We start from the raw sequence: 9,649 nt of genomic DNA on the forward strand, positions 1-9,649 counted from the left end.
CCCTTCAGAAAGAATAAGTGACTGTTCAACATTTCTGAGGGACTCCCTCTTCTCCCTCTAATATCTGAGGCAAGTGCAGACAATCAGGAAACCAGTGAATAATAATAATGTTGCATATAAACACTGGACATTAGAAGGTTTAGTAAGGGCTTGGTGAGAAAGTAAGTTGTTTTGGAATGATTGTTTATTTGAGAATATCTCAAAGGAAGTTGCTACTCTACAAAGTCATGTGACCATCATTCAATACATCAGGGGTGTAGCCAGGACTTTAGAGATACTAAAGTTCATGAATATCTCAATTTTTTATTATTACTTGGATTTATTCTAAATTTAAAAAAACATAAAAAACAAAGAAATCCTTTCTTACTCTTGCAATTTTGAGTGCTTAAAAATTCCAACTGAGAAGTGTCAAAATGAAGCACCGGTGGAATCTAGGGTCATTTCCACAATCTAGGGTCCCTAGATTCCACCGGGTCCGTCTGCGGCATGTTACGGCTGCGGCATGTTACGGCTGCGCCACGGGTTTGGTCCGGCCTCCTCCGGCGTCATACCCTACCGGGCGCGTTTCAGAAGCATTTCAGAAGCGGAGCGTCTTGGCTGCCGGCTCGCAGTTTTTGTTGATTTGGGCATATTTCCTGCAGGCTACTTTGTGCAGACAAAGTTAATAATAATAATATTCCAGTTATAAACGACATGAATCAAAGATGTGTTGCTGTATTTCAGTGGTAAAAAAATGCATTCATCATCATAATTATTCTATATATAATTTACGCAGTGACTGTAAACCGGAGGAGAACGCTGGCATTTCTCCTCCTACTTGAAAGACTATACGGAGGGATAGGGTCTGCAAAATTAGTTTATTTTGGGGATGGGCCGGATGCTCTGAACGGTCCATTTCCTGCCCGGCGCCTCTGCAACTCCTCGCGTCGCGTCGAAAAATAGACTTGAATCCTATTTTGAGCGGAGCCCAGCGCCGAGACGCTTCATGACAAAATCCATGCACAATGCAGGTAAGTGCATCATGTACAAAGTAGGCTACACACAGAAATATCTGAAGAAAAACTTTCAAGAAAATAATTAGGACACTATAGATACCTGCAAAATACAGCGTTACTGTGTTGTCCCAACATAAAAGCCTAAATATTGTTTCAAAACTACAAGGAATACAATTTTGAGGGATAAATACTGAATCCTTGTAGAAAATGTTAAAAAGTTGTCAGGCTGGAATCTACCTTTTTAAATGGACAGTTTACCCCTTCATCAAAAAATACATAGTATTTCTAAAGTATGGTGCTAATTATCAATCTAAATGGTTTTGGTGTGAGTTTCCAAGTGTTCGAGATATCGTCTGTAAAGATTTCTGCCCATAAGACAATATAATGGAACCATTAGAAAGCAGAAGGAATCATGCCCCATACTTATGGACAAGATGCTCGGATGAGTTAACCTATGCTAACGTAACTCTCGTCCACGAGTAGATTTCAAGTAAATGTTCACAGAAGTGCACAGCTAATTATTATCCAGAATGAACTCAAAGGCATGGCCTGCCCTATTCGGCATTTGATTGGTTTACCTTGAAAATTCTTACCCTGACTTTGCTCTCATGGCTAGACCTCGCAAATCCAACCAAGGAAGGAACCAATACTACCCCAAACTTGCCTCCATTTTTGTTGCAAAATCGCAATCTGTACTTTTTAAAACCCAAAGCCAACACAAATACTATTTTATATTCCTTCCATGATGCCATGCAGCTTTCCTATATATCAATATGTGTCACCTCGCCCTTCTCCATTATTTTCAAAATCAATATTAATCACAGCCATAATTCCCTGACCCTGGGTGACTCATTGCTTGTTACAGTTTTCATAATTACTATATTTTATCTGATCAAATGTAGCCACCTTGCCTGTTATTGAAATGACATTGATGGAGAAAAGTCTGAGCGATAAGTTAAGTATAAAGTATACGGCGTGCGTGTATGTACTTATAAGAAGATAAGCTAGGAGTTTATGGAGTGGTGCAGGAATGAGTCCTAAAATCTGGAAATGAGTCAGCATTATACCACTCCTGGTTCCCTCGTTTCAAAGGCAATGTGTTTATCACAAGCCGAAGAGATGTTCTCGTTTTGTTCTACGACATAAAATATGTCAGTAAATACCTTGATGGTAAATGTCTGAAGCTTCGATGATTCATAAAAACAGCGGTTGCTAACAAGTGGCTAAACGAGAAAGGTACACATCATAATGCCGAACATTAGCCGCCTTTAGCTTAGCGGTGGTGAAGTCATGTGACCGTGCTGTAATTCCTTCAAAGCCTAAAGTTAGCTTTTCACTGGAAATTGCATTTACGCTTCAGATATAATAAAAGTTGTGTTTATTGAGTGTTGCATTGATGATTTATTTGTGTTGGCTGACCTGGAAGTTAGCATCGCAAAGGGCTCCCCGACAAAAAGAAATGGATTTTCCCACTGGATTACAGTGTGTTTTAGAGAATAATATCTGTGGCAAACACACGTTTATGATACTTCACACCTTTCGTTCAGCAGGAAAATCTCCACATATTAACATCACTTTGTGATTTTTGAAGAGTAAATGCAAACGGGAGAAGTAAAAAGCTAACACGAGGCTATAAACACCGCTAAGCTAAAGGTTGACTCGTGTTGGAGTGATGACGTTCAGTTAGCTGTTTTTATGAAGCTTCAGGCATTCATGAGTGGGGTAATGACCAACGTATAGTTTATGTCGGAGAACAAAACATGAATATGTTTTAAACTTGTTTTAATCACAGACCTTATTTCAGGCTTTTAAACAAAAACACGTCCGAAAGTAATTTCCGAGCTTTAACACTCAAACAAAACGTGTAAGTATCATAGACGTGTGTTTGCCTCAGATCTTCTTTTCTACAGTATTCCAAAATTCAATGAAAAAAATCCCATTACGTTTACCTGAGGGAACACTTGCATGCTAACTTCTGGGTACGCCTACCAAAATACACAACCCAGTCTCACGGCATTTCGTGTTATAGTCACGACATTTAATCTAAAAGCAATGTATTTCTATTGGTAGTATGTTTCGTGCCTGCAGCACGTCTTTTTGTCCGGTCGGGTCGTGGAAGACCGGAAGCTGTGGGGTTCATAAAAACATCTTCTTACTCAATATCAAGCCACGAATATTGTTTTTATTTTAAATTGTATAATGTCTGACTTATTTTGTCATCTGTGAGGAAAATAAATGGGGCTCAGATCCTCAAAATACTGAAATCTGTATTTCTTTTAATATTTTTTTCCTTCTAATTTGTTATTTTTTTCTAAATAACACACTGTTATTTACTCACCAATAACACACAATTATCCTTGTTTGTATTTATTTGTTTAATTCCATAATCTCTGGGTTTTTGGCGTCCGTCAGGAACTGAATTTCAAAATAAAAATAACCGGAAACAGACGTAGGCCTATAAGGGACATTTCGATCATCATTGCGATACACAGCCACTGAACTGATTACCCAAGATCCTCAGCTATGGTTTAAGCTCGGTGATTGGATGTTTTAGCCGCAATGCACATAGGGATATGGTGTTAATATGTTTATTATATGAAATCCGAAAAACTTTTCTTTTTTTTAAAGAAAATAATACTTTATTCAGAGTGTTCTTGCTTTTCTCTTTGAACGAATAACAAATTAGAAGGAAAAAAAGATTTAAAAAAATACAGATTTCAGTATTCTGAGGCTCTGAGCCCCATTTCTTTTCCTCACAGACGACAAAAAAAGCCTGACATTATACGACTTAAAATAAAAACAATAATCGTGGCTTGATATTGAGTAAGAACATGTTTTTATGAACCCCACAGCTTCCGGTCTTCCAAGACCCGAACGGACAAAAAGACGTGCTGCAGGCACGAAACATACTACCAATAGAAATACATAGCTTTTAAAATCGTTCTGTGTGACACGAAAAAAAGGGGGAAATCGTGTTGGTGAACACGAATCAATAGATTAAATGTCGTGACTATAACGCGAAATACTGTGAGACTGGGTTGAAATACATGATCACAACACCACTATATAGGTAAAAACAGGGAATCACTGCATGGAGTAATACTCAGGAACACATTATACAAGGGGGAATGAATGACCTTTCTTGGTTTCTAAGTGTAAGCTTCTAAGCCACCTCTAAGGCACTGAAAAGGGCTCCTGGAAAAATGATTATTACCATGTCAGAAGCATGATGTGTTTCCCCGTAGGCAGACCTGCGGCGGTTAGTTGAAGGTTTAGGTTTTGGTCGCGGTGATACATTTAGATATCAGGGTACCAACGAGGAGGAGGTCTTTATTTCATTTACCTCCCACAATCAAAGGCTCGGCGGGCCTCTTCAAAGGCAAAATAAATGGACATAAAGGATCCAGTGGTGGAGGTGATAAGACGTTTTTCAGAGTGCAGACGGGCTGAGGGGATAAAGTGATCGTCAGCGGCGGTCAGACAGTTGATCTGTCACCTCGTGGCTGGGCTGTTATCTCCTGTGTGTGGGTTCAGGCCTTCACACACCCAGGAGGCCCCTCCGCCACACAGAGACAATGATTACCTTCACAGGGGAAACATGTTTTAGAGAGTTGTCTGAGAACAAACAACATGAGAAGGCCGGTATGAAGAAATCTGTCTCTTGCAAACTGCTTCTATCATCTGTTCGGTTTTGCTCTTTCAAAGCTTTTCTGTTGGGAGTGTGTGTTTTTGTGTACCAGACAGTGTTTGATGTGACTTCCAAAGGGCAGCGTTTCAACTCTGAAGAGATGAGGGGGGGAGAAAAAAAAGAGTAATAAGAAAAACTGCCAGCAGCACAAAATGGTTGTCGTAATCCGGTTATCCCCGGGCTCTAAAGATACTGGTCCCCTTCTTAGGAGTCTATCTTTTCTTCTTATGTCAAAACTGTCGTCCATGCACTCAGGTGGATTAAGGAGTCACACTGTAAAAAGAAATGGACAGGTACAGAAAGACCTGGGGGTGAAAAGGGAATGAAAGAGGACACAGGGAGGCAGGACGGGTGCCAACGTCTGAAAAGAGAAGAATCCATCGAGTGGAGTGGAGAAAGAAACTCTGCTATTTCCCACTAATTTGCTGTATTGATTCACTGAATAATTAACAGCAGAGCTGATCTTGTGAAACGTATTTTCTTTCTTTCTCTGAGGGTTTGGTAACTCTATTGTTCACCGATGCTGCAACATTATCTGACTGAAGTTATTTTGGGTTTAATGGCAAGAGAGGCCAATAACACTGGAACTGAACAAAAGGCTCTCCTTGAGAACGTTCACTTCTGACACTGACAGAAAGTCCATCGAGAAAAATGTAACATATCTTTGATAATTGTGGTTCTTTACATGTACAGTACAAATGTCAGACAGTACCTGGTCCCAGCTTGGGAGGATTTGCTGCTTTTCTTTGTTTCATGTGTAGTAGGGTTAGGGTTGTGCATATCTTTGGGATTCAAACAGATGGTTGAATAAGACAAGGAAGATGAAGATTCAACTATTTTCTGATTGATTAATAGTAAAAACTAAATGATACAAGTCGATAATTAATTTAAAAAAAGACATAATAATTGATATTGTATAAAATGTTCAAATGCAATCGTAAATTATTGTAAACATTATTTTCCTTACAGATTTGCTATATTAATAACACTTTATTTATATAGCACCTTTCAGGCTTGACGCAGCCTAAAGTGCTTTACAGAGTAATGACAATAACAAATTAAAGGAGAATACCACCTACATTTAAAATTCCAATATGTTATGTTATAATTCTATTTCTATGGCAGATTAAAGAAAAATATATTTGTGATCTCGCTTAGATTCAGAAAACATTACAAATGAATCAAACTTGTAATCAAGTCTGGAGCTGCTACATCAACAATACATGGGAGTTTATGTGGAGAGTTGTATTATTATTGTCATACCTGCATGAGATGTATTCTCTTGTATGGTTGTCAGTTATGAAACAGAAAATGTTCCCATATTCTCATGTATTGTTTCTCACTTCATTTCAATAGAGCAGCTCCAGACGTTATAATTGATGATATCTAAAATAACATTTTAACAATGTACTTTTTGGATTTGGAGAGACTACTTACATTTTTAGAACTAAAAAAATGTACTTTGGAAATGGGCGTAGTTCCCTTTAAAGGTTACAGTCAATAGCAATTCTGTTTAAATTGTAGTTATACATTACATTATAAGCCCTTGCATAGCATTTATGTATTACTTATATTTCTTTTATATATAATAATGGTGGTTACTCTACATACATCCCTTGTTTATTACATATCATGCTTACTCATTTGGTTATTAGAAAAAACAAAGTCAATGCCAGACTGTGTTCAAAGTTGTTTTCAATACATGAGTGCATGTACAATTTGAGAGCGCATTACCTTATTAGAAAAAAGCGTAACACATTGTGGGTTATGGAAAAATAAATCTAAATGTTAGAATGCCTAACTTGCTTTTAGTTTAAAAAAAAGTAATGGTTTCTAAAGCTATTTTTAGGTTTGAATGATATTTATTGTGTTATGAAAAGTTCAGAAGCACCCATACTTCACATTTTGTCTCTTCAGCAATAATAAATCCACAAACAAGAGTTTCTGACACTTCTGAGCAGCCCATTAGGACGCATCTCAGGGGGAAAATCCTCGATTTGCTCTACTCTGGGGGTATTTCACTAAATCGTGTGCTTATTCTGGTGATACTTAGGAAAAGTAAAGCTGTTTTAATAGCTTTCCCTCTGACACATTGATGCTGGAATATGCTCCGGCTCTGCGGCAGATAGCGTCAATCCTGAGAGGAGGGCTTTCATACGGCCCAGTCTGAACTAAATTAATACACTTCCTCCAACATGTGAGGATAAACCTGAGGGCCACATTACTGCGGCGGCCCCTATCAGCCAGCTTGTAATACGACCGAGTCAGCAGTCAATGAGATACATTTGCAACCAGGCATCTGTCAGGGACTCAGCGCACAGAGCAGGAGATTTAAAATGTCCGGCGGTAAATTAAGTCCTGCTTGAGAAGTGAAAGGTGCCGTCTAAGCAGGCGGCTGCTTACTTTAAATGACAGACTGGTTAAGGGGGTGGTGACGATGGGGTGATGGGCGGGAGGAAACTGAGCCGGGTGGGAGGGTTTTTCCCCTTACAGTTCCTATGCATTGAAAAAAAAACGATTGCGTGAAGAGACTGAAACCGTTTATTTTCTTATTTGACATGATTTACACATGTCAGCAGACAACAAAACTGAATTATACACTATTGACGGTAGAATATTTCTAATTTTCGCATACAAATCCAAAAAAACACTAAACCTGTGTTATGTGGTTGATTTGTGTGCTTATATTATACTAAATGTTTTTAGCCATTTTGAAATATCATTTGATTCAAGGTTATGGTGCGTTTCATTTAGTCACCTGTAATGGCATCATATCCCCTTTGAACGTGTCAGCTTTGTGCTTTTCCGCCATAAGCTCTCAAAGATGTACTTCTATGGCTTTGGGCCACATCTTACACTTTACACTTTTTCTGTTTCTTAAGGTTCAACTTCTAACTATAGCCTAGATGAAGGATTTAAGTCATTAGACGTCTGGATCTTAAAGTTTTCAGTCAAAAAAAGCGGAACAAATATGCCAGCAGAAAAGCGTTAGAGAAATACAGATTTTTCACTAGAAATTGTTTTTATTCAGTGTTTCGACCAGTTTTAAACACCTGTTCCGTTTATTGTGGAGAGAAGAAAACATATAATACAAACAAGTGCTTGACAGGTATGATAATCTATCACAGCTCTTCTTTTTTGGGTGATATCGTAAAGCAAATAAGAGAACAGGCTATACTTGTGCCTTTTTGTAAGATATTTTGAAGTCTTTTACGGATGCAACTAGCCAAAAGCCAGTCTATTTAACTCACATAAAGGACAGGTACTCATACAACTCTTACATGATCTTATTATTTAACCATAAGCAACAGTCCCTTACATCCACAGGCGTTGATATCCTCGTGCAGAATGTTGAACTTTTTTAATAAACTGTAATAGCGCAAAAACATCTAAGTCTGACAAAAATATATGAATAAAATAAAAGCAGATTGTGTTGTCTATTTACAATAATGTTACCAGTTTGTGACAGCTTATTGCGGTTGTTTTTATAATGTAGCTCAACAAATAACAGAATACATGTGGTTCAGAGAATGTGTATAAGGCGTGAAAAGACGTTACGGTATGGTCCTTTACAGATTACATTGTCCACTTTAAAAAAAAAAAAAAAGGGAAATATCAGCAACTTGTATTCTTATTAATAGGAGAAGAGAAAGCCTATAAGCAATATAAACAGGGTGATGGGTACAGAAAGGAGGAACTTCAAATATATGGAAACTCACTTCATAGTGTGAAGCCACTCTGCAAATGACAGAGCATGTCGTCACTAAGAAGCTTAAGGAAATAATGGAAATAGTGTAGCTTATGTGGCAATGATATGCTTGCTGTAAGAGAAAGGGGAAAAGTGGTATTTACCGAGATATGAGCCAGACTGGGGGGGGGGACTTCTGTCACAACAGCAAGCTCAGATAAACCAAGACAGAAAGGCATTAAGTGTGCATATTCACAGTCTAAGTAAAGACATGTGATGCCGACCGAGAACATATGACTGTGTAACTTACACATATCTATCTATTTTATGACAACATCCATAACAATAAAGATGGTGCCCAATTAGGTAGTCACTTCCGTTTGTCTATTTATGCAACAATACAAGCTTAAACGAACGAGAAGATTGAAAGCAATTAGAGCACACTATGTTATACTGTGGTATAAACAATGTCATTTATTATAGCAAAAATTGGGCTCGTCCGGGATTTGAACCCGGGACCTCTCGCACCCAAAGCGAGAATCATACCCCTAGACCAACGAGCCACACTCGTGAACGAAAGATGCACACTTTGTATACTCGTGGAATATGTCTTGATTGATTCCTATTTTTTTATATCACGATACTGGATATTAAACATCACTCAGGGAACGTTTCTCCATCGAGTGGCGCCGAATGCTGGGCATTTAGGCCCAATCCCAAACCACTGCCTCGACCCTACCCCTCCGTGATGGAGTGAACTCCGTCTGTAGCCACACTCGCAGCTCCACGAGGCTCCCTCCTGTCAGATGGAGGGAGTAAATACAGCAGCAAGCTTTGGGACGGCCTCCCCTCTCTCCGGCAGAAACAGGAAATGCCGTAACTGTATGTAACAACGGTTTCAAATCAGCATCTCTTAGACAAAAAGTTTAAATGACTAACTCAAATAAAACTCCAAACATCTTTCATTGTGTGTCAAATCTCTTTTAGTTTTAAACCTGATGTTTATAAGCTTCTTAGTTTTTGCAACGGTCTGTAAATATACACAACTTTATAATAAAATGCACACATTTACCTTTTTCTAGACTAAACACAGGTATGATCCTAAGTTAAAAACATATGAGGTTATAATGAGGTTGTTAACATCGCAGTTTATCAGTAGATGTTAGCTGGAACTACTTGTAAACAGCGTGTTTCCTGACGGACACACACAGCGTGACTCCGGTCAGGTAGAGACCGGTCTCAAGTCAGCACCGCTGCAGACTCGCTGTTTGAGGGCTT

At 38.6% G+C, this 9,649-nt stretch overlaps 1 non-coding gene across 1 annotated transcript; it reads right to left on the minus strand.

Annotated features, from left to right (window-relative positions):
• Positions 1-8,862: 8,862 nt before the first annotated feature.
• trnap-ugg (transfer RNA proline (anticodon UGG)) lies at positions 8,863-8,934 on the minus strand. The gene has a single exon. It is a non-coding gene; the product is annotated as a tRNA-Pro (tRNA).
• Between the last annotated feature and the right edge of the window lie 715 nt (positions 8,935-9,649).

Source organism: Pseudochaenichthys georgianus, chromosome 17 (genome assembly GCF_902827115.2).
Source record: "Pseudochaenichthys georgianus chromosome 17, fPseGeo1.2, whole genome shotgun sequence".
In the NCBI taxonomy this organism is placed as follows: domain Eukaryota; kingdom Metazoa; phylum Chordata; class Actinopteri; order Perciformes; family Channichthyidae; genus Pseudochaenichthys; species Pseudochaenichthys georgianus.